Source organism: Fukomys damarensis, unplaced genomic scaffold (assembly GCF_012274545.1).
Source record: "Fukomys damarensis isolate Sample0158 unplaced genomic scaffold, DMR_v1.0_HiC HiC_scaffold_30, whole genome shotgun sequence".
Taxonomy (NCBI): domain Eukaryota; kingdom Metazoa; phylum Chordata; class Mammalia; order Rodentia; family Bathyergidae; genus Fukomys; species Fukomys damarensis.
In genome coordinates, this window is record NW_022900942.1 from 10532097 (window position 1) to 10543370 (window position 11274).

Genomic DNA, 11274 nt, shown 5'->3' on the forward strand with positions numbered 1-11274 from the left:
TGAGGAGTGCGGCTAGTCATTGCATTTTTAAAAATAGTTATCTTTTTACAAATTTTATTGGCACATTTAAGGTATACAATATAGTGACATTCATCACTGGAAATTTGCACCTTTACATAACCCATCTTGGCTCTTATTTTTTCCCCATTCCCCTGCCCTCCCTTCATCCCCCCCATCCCCCATCTATAAAGAATTTGTTTCCTTTTTGTCTCATATTAATTCCATTCCTTTCTTTCTTTTCTCCGACCCCTCCCACTTCCCTTTCCCCTTTACACTTTTTCTTCCTATTTCACATTATCTTTAATAAGCTTTAGTCCTTATTTACGCTTTCAGTTTCTCACACTAGTGAAACTATTTGTTATTTACACGTGTCCTATTTATTTCACTTAAGGGTATTGCCTCAATGGGCATCCATTTACCTATAAATGTCTCTAGTGTCTCATTTTTTATTGCTGAGTAGTACTCCATTTTATTTTTTTAAAACTACATTTCTTTATCCAGTCTCCCATTGATGGGCAATTGAGCTGTTTCCAAGTTTTAGCTATTACAAATTGTGCTGCTATGAACATGGGTATGTTCACTGTGGTATGATTCTTTTTAATTCTTTGGGAAAGATACCCCGCAGGGGAATAGCTGGGTCAAATGGGACTTCTAATTCTAGTTCTTTGAGGTATCTCCATACTGATTTCCACAGTGGTTGCACCAATCTACTCTCCCACCAGCAGTGGAGCAGGGTTCCTCTTTCCCCACAGCCCTGCCAGCATTTGTTATTGGTTGATTTCATGATAGCAGCCATTCTTTCTGGGATGAGGAAGAATCTCAGTGTTGTTTTCATTTGCATCTCTAAACGACCAGTGATGTTGAACATTTTTTCATATGTTTATTTGCTATAGAAATGTCTGAAAATGGCCATACTTCCAAAACTGCTATGTAGATTCAATGTAACTGTAATTGAAATCCCGACAGCATATTTCACAGGCCTTGAGAAAACAATCGCAAAATTCATTTGGGGCAAGAAGAGACCTAGAATAGCAAAGGCAATTCTAGGCAATAGACAAGGTAGGGGGTATCACAATACCCAACCTGAAACTATACTACAAAGCTACTGTGATAAATACAACATGGAACTGGCAAAAGAAATAGACCTGAGGATCAGTGGAAAAGATTAGAAGATGAAAAAACAACTCCAGACACACTCAGCCATCTCCCCTTCGACAAAGGAGCCAAACACCCTCACTGGAGGAAAGAGAGCCTCTTTAATAAATGGTGCTGGAAAAACTGGGTTTCAACTTGCCAAAGATTAAAACTGCACCTATATCTCTCACCATGAGTTAAACTAAAATTGAAATGTATTAAAGATCTAAATATTAAAACAGAAACTCTAAGCCAGCTGCAAGAGAGGTTAGGTAGAACTCTTGAAGATATACGTGTAGGAAAAGATTTTATGAACAAAACCTCAGTTGCCCATGAACTAGCACAATCAATCAACAAGTGGGATACCATCTCGCTAAAAAGCTCTGCACAGCAAGAGAAGCCACCAACAATGTGAAGAGACAACATACAATGTGGGAAAAATTTTACCAGCTGCTTCTCAGACAAAGATCTACTATAGAATTTACTAATTGTGCTGCTATGAACATGGGTGTGTTCACTGTGGTATGATTCTTTTTAATTCTTTGGGAAAGATACCCCGCAGGGGAATAGCTGGGTCAAATGGGACTTCTAATTCTAGTTCTTTGAGGTATCTCCATACTGATTTCCACAGTGGTTGCACCAATCTACTCTTCCACCAGCAGTGGAGCAGGGTTCCTCTTTCCCCACAGCCCTGCCAGCATTTGTTATTGGTTGATTTCATGATAGCAGCCATTCTTTCTGGGATGAGGAAGAATCTCAGTGTTGTTTTCATTTGCATCTCTAAACGACCAGTGATGTTGAACATTTTTTCATATGTTTATTTGCTACAGAAATGTCTGAAAATGGCCATACTTCCAAAACTGCTATGTAGATTCAATGTAACTGTAATTGAAATCCCGACAGCATATTTCACAGACCTTGAGAAAACAATCACAAAATTCATTTGGGGCAAGAAGAGACCTAGAATAGCAAAGGCAATTCTAGGCAATAGACAAAGTAGGGGGTATCACAATCTTAAAATTCAACCTTTTCAGTGAAAATTAAAATTTTGAAAAATTATCTGTCACCATATGCTTGACGGCTTCCCCAAACTTCAAGACTTTCATGATAGAATTATGTGATATGAATGAATGTGATGTTTTGATAGCATATACTGAGTTATATCAACATTTTTAAGCATCTGCATTGCTCAGTGGACAAATATTTTTGAAATGATATAAAATATTACAAAACAATGCATTCATAAAAACAGGTTCAGAGTGCAAGAGAGACCAGTGGATTTTAATGTTGGAGAGGGCAAAAGTTCATCGATAGAAGTTTCAGACTCCATGTCAATATTGACTTTTAAGCAATAGTCACTTGCTGAGTTTTGGTGTAGTAACAAAGGTCAACAATTATCTTCAAAACTAAGAAAGTATTTCCCTCCTTTTCAAAGAACAGTTGCGGGAGGTGAAACTGTCTTTGTATATTTCAATGAAAACGACATATCACAACAGACTAAATGCTGGAGCAGACATATGGATCCAGATACCTTTTAGGCCATCCATTGAGGTTTTTTGGGTTTTTTTTCAATGTGAATAAAGACTCTTCATAGGAAATCTTCTTCTGTCACAATAGAGGTCTAACCTGACCACAAAAAGTGATCAAGAGCACAACTTAAAATATATATTTGTAACCATGGTCCTTAAGGATAAAAGCCCTGTCCTAAGAATTAGTTACAGGTATTGTACGTTTGTGAGGCAACTTTTTTAACAGTGATGGCTTTAAATGAAGTTTGAATGGTGGTATAAATTGGACTTAAAGCTTAAATCAGCAGTTCTCAAACCTTTTGGTCCCAGGACCCCTTTATGCTCTCAAAAATACATTGATGATTTTACAGAGCTTTCTTTTATATGGGTTGCATCTACTGGACTTGGTACAAAAGAAATTTAAGAAGAAAATTTTAAGTTCATCTTGAAAAATTCATTTAATGCATTGCTATTTGTTATGTTAATATAAATAGCATTTTATAAAATAGTTATATCTTCCAAAGCAAAAAATATCGAAAAGTGAAAACTGTCATAGTTCACACTTGACAATGTCAAAGCTAGCTGTTTCTTGTTTTTGCCACAGACAACTGTGTTATTTTACTTTCACCCTGCAGTTTACTTGCAAGAATTTATTAAGCTACTTGCCCATTTTGTGAGGATTACTTGTGTTAAGACCAAAAAATACGATTGATAAAGCTATCAGCTGAATACACATAAGTTGCAGTATTCTGGCTGACCCTGCTCACACACCCTCTGCTTCATGGGGGTCCCATCTTGCCCCCAGCCTACCTCATGCACTATGTTACTCTACAAAGCTGCCATAGCAAAGTATCATATATTAGGGGTATAAATGACAGATACTTATTTCTCACAGGTCTGGAGGCCGAGAAGTCCACTATGAGTTGCAAGCAGATTAGAATCCCAGTAAGGGCTGCCATCCTAGCTTGCATGGCCATCTGCACACTGTGTCTTTACATCATGGAAAGTAGGGAACTCTGATCTCTTTTTTTGCTTATAGGAGCACTAATCTCATCCATCACAAGGTCCCCTTTCATGGAATCATCTAAACCTAATCACTTCCCAAGTGTCCCATCTGCAAATGCCATTACATGAGGGGTTAGAGCTTCAACAGAAGAATTGGAGGGAACACAGATATGCAATCCACAGCAGAGAATGCAAGTGATAATCATCTAACACACCAAAAGAACAAGATACCAGTGTCTATGAGGATAGCAATGCTTAGCAAATTTACTTTCCTCTTTAAAAACAAAATTTATACACACAATCTCTGCACCCCAATATATCATTGAGCACACTGATCATGCCTCCACTTTAAACCTCACTGGATGAAGATTTCCACCAGTCAACTGAGAAGCCTATCGGCTTCTGCAGAGCCTTCCTTGCTCACCACAGGTACCAAGCAAGTGTGGGAACAAAATGAAGCTTCCTTCCCTCAATTATGACAAGGCAGCAACCAGAGAATATTTTATTTCAAAACTGTGGCACTGGAACACAGATCAGTAGCTGTCTCAAAGGAGGACTTCAGTGGCCTATTTTTTATAATAAACATATTGACATTAACAATTATTAAAATAATCTACTTTAATCCCCTTCCCTCTGGTTCATAGCTGAGGAAAGATGCAGAAGCTGGCCTCATCTGCTCTTTGCCTTAAAAGATCAACAGAGACCAGGAGGCATTTAGAGAGCCAAAAATAAACAAACAAACAAACAAAAAAGAGTCCAACAGCTTCATCTGCTCCTGTGTTTCTGGTGAGGGATATGAAGAGATGACATGGACGACAGTGGGCTGCCTGCACACACCTCCCTCTGAGTGACATCATGCTGCCAGGCTAAGAGCCATTACAAAGGCCTTGGCTCCCCCAGGATTCCCAGAGCAGCTCTGCTCTTTCCGGAAGGACATGCCAATGGCATCACTAGAGCACCATCCATCCTCCAGAGAAGCACTTTAGAGGCCCGGGTGTGATGCCCTCTTCTGTGGTTCGATGCTTCTCCACCATTTTTGACTTGAGTGAACCACGAAGTAAAGGACATCGGGCAGTACAGCACTGAACATTGTGGAAGATTAAAGAGCTCACACATGGCCAGAGTTTGGAGTCTTAAATCATTCAGGTTTCAAGTATTGCTTTTCCTTGCAGAGGAGGGTGTGTAAGGGGGTGGGGAGGTGAACACCAAGGATGGATTATCTCATTTCTCTTGTCCTGACTCTGTCCATCAAGCCATGCAATTAACAGCAGCACAAATGGAATGCCGTGGACACAAACAATGCATGAATCCATTTTGGAGTATTTACTGGCAAGGCTTTCTGGATGGAGCTTTGTAGGGCTCTCTGAAGACAAGTGGCAAGTCTCTGTGAAGTGAGACGGCAAGGTGTGGTCGATCGCTCCTGCCCTTTCCCCACCATGTTGCTCCCCCTCCTCTGCCCAGTGCAGTCCCTTAATACGCTTATAACTAAATCAGAGACAATGTGCAATTATACAGTAGAAAAATCTGTCAGAGGATAGCCGAAGTTGCTTAAATTGTGCTGATTTACAAAGATAAGAGATTTTCCCCAAAATAAAAAGGAAGAAAGAAAAACATACCTTTTCTTGCATGTGTAACTGCAAACAACCTCCCCCAAAGTCAACTCCTTTTCTGAAAGTCATTGCTAGTTTTATAATCTCTGAGTCATTAGATAACAGATAGAACTCCACACTTAGTGGTTTCAAATGTTTATGGTCTGCAATTCATTCTTAATGAGCTCTCTCCACGTCTTTATTCTTCTTCGCACCCTCCTGCTGGGAAGTGTCTTACTTTTCCTTGCCTTTTGTTAATGATTCCACAATCATTTCAGAGCCATTTCTCCTGCCTTATGTAATTCTGACACCACGGAAGAGCCCAGCTCACTGCCTCACAGTTGGAAATGTAACCTTTAATGTATTAATTTCTCTTGCTCAAAACAATTTAACCTCTGTCTTGGTTTCGTGATTGCTAAGTGTTCCAATTAAATGCCTCTTTCATTTTTTTGTCCTGGAGGGCTTGCTTTTACCCAAATCATGTTAAACATACCCTACCTTGCCTGGATGAGCATGCTGGCCTCCCTCGTGTGCTCAACACCCATCCATTATTTCTCTCATGAGTGCCTGTCACATTTTCAAAACACCTCCTTCCCAAAAAAGATTAATTAGAGTAGTTCCAAGTGTAAGGCAGCATCACATGTGGGAGAGGAAAGAAGCCTTTGAGCCAGGAAGATAGAGGTGTCCAGAAGGTGTCCCTCTGGCATCCTCTACTCTGGAACCAACTTGATCAATAGGAACTGTTAAGAAAATGCTCCTTGGATGTTCACAACCACATCAGTATGTGCCCCATGTCAGCTAGTGTGAGATGGGAAATTAATCACGGCAACAAAAAGTCTCTAGATACTTGGTTTTGGAATTTCATCATGTGCTTCCATGCTAACTAGGCCCAGCAAGATGGAAGACTTGCTAAAGGATTCCTACACATGGAAGTGAGGTCCCAAGCCCATCACAGTTAGCCTCAGACATATAACAACACTTGCGCGAAAAGAAGGGACAACTTTGGACACTCTGTTCACAGCCCAGCGCACAGGAAGCTGGTCTCTGTTTCCCTCAGGTGAGCCTCATCCTGAGGCCCATGAGCAAGGCTCCCTTTGCTGAAAGGCCTTCACTTCAAATCTTCCTTTGCCTCCATGCAAAGGTTCTACTCTATTCTCCTTTGCCTCTTGCAGAGGCTTAGAAAATGTAGTGCTTTACAGCAGAGATTGGGACTGTGATAGCTTTCTAACCCAACTTGAAAAGGTTCCTGTAATTAAATATTCTACTGCCAAATCATAAAGTATCTTTAAGACATCCATGCTGTGAGACTGATAGTGCTGAATAGGCCAGCTCTGGGTGGGCTAATCATGTCTGTCTCTGATTTTCACTCTGAACAATTATTTGCATATATCAGTCCATTCCATCTCATCACCTGGCCTGTGGTCACTCCAGCATCAAGCCAGGGGTCCGAGACTGAGAAGGGTGAGGTACTAGGATTCAGAAAGCCAGGCAGACTTGGCTGTCTCCTTTCATTAGGGAGTCAATAAATGGGTGGTTTTGGTAGAAACGGAAATATTATGTACTAGGTACCATTATAACCAATTTGTCATATGTGTGTGTGTATACATATATATATACATATACATATGTATATATATATAGTCTAGACATACAAATAACCCTTGCTTGACTTAACATTGATTATATCCCTTCACTGGGAGCCACACGAGTCTCCCTCTTTGCTAAATACAAAAGAAATGGTTGACCTGTCCCTCCCAGAGCAAAGCAGGAATTTACAATGCCCTCTGAAATTTTGAAAAGTGTCATCAAAAGATTTTACAGAGTTCTGTACTCATTTATGAAGAACTCCTGCAGCCTCTGTCCAGGTTTATTCAAGCATTCAGAAAGAAAAAGGGAAAATCTTCAAGAAGGAATCCACTGTCTGGTGGAAAATTAGTTCATCAAAATGGGAATGGCCACATTTGGGGAGCACAATTAAAATGCACGAAAGTAACATATTTAAAATAACCAGCAGGAACATTTTTAAATGGTTTCAAAGTTTTCAGAAGTTGAGATTTTCTTTTATCAGTGGCAGTGGACTGTAAATTATTCTTTACCCCCCCACCAAAAAAAAGAAAGAAAGAGAAAAACAGTGATCTAGACCTAACTTGAAAGAAAGAAAAGAAACAGAAAAGACAGTGATCTAGACCTAACTTCTAGATATAGAAAACACAAATTATAGAAGAACAGATTAAACAGCATACTCCACAATCAGCAGAATCTAGAAAGTGGGAAATTCCATGGGACAAATAGTCCATTTCTTCAAAAAAGAAATGAAAGCGAACAGAGGGAGAAGAGACCTATAGGTCATGACCTGAGGAGGCTTATCAACCAAATAAAACCAAATTAGGGTGTGGACCTTAGCTAGATGTGAATTTGAAAATGGACAACAGTGAAACATTCCCAAAGCCATTCAAGAGAATATTGGCTGTGTGATCAACAATTTTAACAAACAATTTCAAGGGTTGAGGTGTGACAATGGCATAGTGCTGCATTTTTTGTTTGCTTAGGGGCCTTTCTGGAACCCCAACATATGTGTGATGTAACATTCTGATATCCGGTATTTATTTCTAAATATCCCATTAGGGGAGGGAGAGCACAGCAAAAAGTTAGCTATCAGTGGAGTCAGTTGTCAGGTGCACAGGGTTCTCTGTGGGTCTCTCTACTCTTGTATGTGTTGAAATGTGGTATAGAAGGTGCTTCAAAATAGCTGGTATAAGTCCCTTCCAAATTTGAACTTCTCTGTGGCCATCTTGGTCTTGTTGTGAAGACCCCACATCCCTTCTCTGGTTTATGTCACCATTGCTAAGAAGACAGATTGCCCTTATTATTATGATTTTTCCACTCAGAATATGGTACCCAGATCACTGTCCTAGTCTCTCGAAGGTGGATGAGCTACAGGTAGTTCATGCTCTGGAGCATCCTCTGATTTATCTTTCCTTTGCTTTTCTTCTTGGTACTGGGGACTGAGCCTGGGGCTTTCAAAATACTAAACTATATCCCCAGCTCATTTTTTTCATTGTTGATATTGTTTGTGAACAGGGTCGTACTATGTAGTCCAGGCTGGACTTGAACTCATGGCAATCCTCCTGCCTCAGCGTGCTAAGTACTGGGATTACAGGCATGGCCCCCACATTCAGCTTTTTTTTTAATTTTGGTTTTTTTAACAAATTTAATTGGCATAGTTTTGATATACATAACAAACACATTCATCCTAGGGAATTATGTCTCTTTTTAAACATTTTTAAGCAGTGATCCTCCTGCCTCAGCCTCCAGAGTAGCTGGGGTTACAGGTGTGAGTCATCACATCCAGCTCTCCTGATTTCTAAGGAGGGGCTGGAACTGGATCCTGCTGGCTCACCCTAGAGCCTCTACAGCAGATGCACTTGTCTGGGGGCATGAGAGACCCTGATCCTAGAAAAACAAATATGCATTTCTGCATCTTGAACTCCTTACCCATCATATCTAACCTACTACAGCACTTTTTTGTTTTGATTAAAAATGTTTTCCTTTATATATGTTTATTATAGAAAATAAAACTAGCCACCATCTCACCCACATTTTTTAATCAAGTGAAAAGCAAACATATAAATTCACCGATTAAATAACCCTCCAAAGGTTAGAAAAATAATCTTCATGCTTTCCAGAATTGGGTTAAAATGAGTTTGAAGATCTTAGCACCTCTCCTACTTGGAAAGAAATTTAAAAGGGAACTGGGACCATTTGGTTTTATTTATCTTTCTAAAAGATTTCTCTTATTTTAAAAGCAAATAAAAATGTCTTTGGGGTGGAATAGGAATGTTGGATGCCAGGATGAAGCAGACACTGCTGTTCAGTACTCCCATGATGTGACAGCCAGTATGCAATTCTAGGGGCAGTAGGGAAATTGAGAAAGAAAATCAAATCCGTATATGTTGTCACAGGGCTGAAGAAAGGCAGACTAACCCTTCTCGATCTCAGTTTGTCAGTCTCTTCTTCCCCTGAGTGTTGCAAGAACTCATCATAGGAGCAATCACAATGTGGCAGATGTCACACAAATGCAGACTGAACTATGCATCTTTCGTGCTGACTAGATAAGAGCTACCCTCTGGAGATCATATCATTCTTTCTAGTTAACCCTATCCATGAGTTTATCATATACAATAGACTTGTTTTAGATCCATAGGAATTGTACCCTTCCCCAAAGGGATGGATCAGTTGGATTTGGCTCTAAATTCCCCCTTAATCTCGTCCTTTGTTCATGTCAACTTAGCAGTTTAAAGACTCTACCAATTTGGTGGTTGGTTTAATCTTTCGTCTTACTTCATGTACAGCCCTTGTCTTGGTGCCTAAATTTCAAATACGTTTTACAATCAAGGAGGAGCAGGACTTTTGACCTTGAGCCAAACCAAAGAAGGGGCTTTTCTTTCCCAGGAATAAATCTCCCAGGTAATAATCATTTGCTTTATGACTGAAACAGTGTCTCCATTGATACTGTCCATTGGCCAGGTAAGCTTTTTTCTACTGGTAACTCCTTACTTTTACTATTTTTTTTTTACCTTTTCTCAAATAGGTTCACAGCTAGAATCATTTGTATTATTAAAAAAATCCTTCCAGAAGTTAAACTGTCATTATTTGCTGATGATATAATACTCTACATTGAAGACCCAAAAAACTCCACCAAAAGACTTCTAGACTCAACTGACAGATTCAGCAGAGTAGCTGGATACAAGGTGAACACCCAAAAATCAATAGCCTTCTTATACACGAATAACAGACTCACGGAGAGAGAAATAAGGGAAAAAATTCCTTTTACAATAGCGTCCAAAAAAATGAAGTATCTAGGAATCAATCTAACAAAAGAAGCAAAAGATCTCTACACTGAAAACTATAGCACTCTGAAAAAAGAAAGTGAAGAAGATATTAAAAAATGGAAAGATATCTCCTGCTTCTGGGTAGGAAGAATCAACATAGCGAAAATGGCCATACTACCAAAACTTCTATATACCTTAAATGCAATGCTAATTGAAATTCCAACACTATATTTCACAGAACTAGAACAAAGAGTCCAAAAATTCATTTGGAACTATAAAAAGACCTAAAATAGCAAAAGCCATCCTAGGCCAGAGACACATGGCAGCAGATATAACAATTCCCACTTTGAAACTATACTACAAAGCCACTGTGATAAAAACAGCATGGTACTGGCAAAGAAACAGGTCTGAGGATCAGTGGAATTGATCTGGAAGACACAAAAACAAATCTAGATGTACTCAGCCACCTCATCTTTGACAAAGGAGCTGACCATCCCCACTTGGAGGAAAGATAGCCTCTTTAATAAGTGGTGTTGGAAAAAACTGGATTTCAACCTCCCACAGATTAAAACTGGACCCTTATCTTTCACCATGCACTAAATTAAAATCCAAATGGATTAAAGATCTAAATATTAAAACAGAAATATTAAATTTGCTGGAAGGTAAGTTAGGCAGAACTCTGGAAGACATTGGCATAGGAAAAGATTTTATGAGCAAATCCTCAGTAGCATGGGAATGAGCAGAAAGAATCAACAACTGGGATCTCATCTTATTAAAAGGCTTCTGCACTGCAAAAGAAACCATCAACAGAACTAAGAGACAACCTACAATGTGGGAAAAAATGTTTACCAGCTGCTCCTAAGACAAAGGACTATTATCAAGAATATATGAAGAACTCAAAACAATCAGCACCCCCAAATATAAAGACCCGATTCAAAAATGGGCATCTGAAATGAACAGACATTTCTCAGACAAAGAAGTAAAAGCAGCAAGTAAATATATGAAAAAATGTTCCACATCACTGATCATTCGAGAGATGCAGATGAAAACAACACTGAGATTCCACCTCACCTCACAAAGAATGGCTGCTATCAAGAAATCACACAATAACAAATGTTGGCAGGGTTTTGGGGAGAGAGGAACACTTCTCCATTGTTGGTGGGAGTGCAGACTGGTGCAACCACTATGGAAATCAATATGGAGATA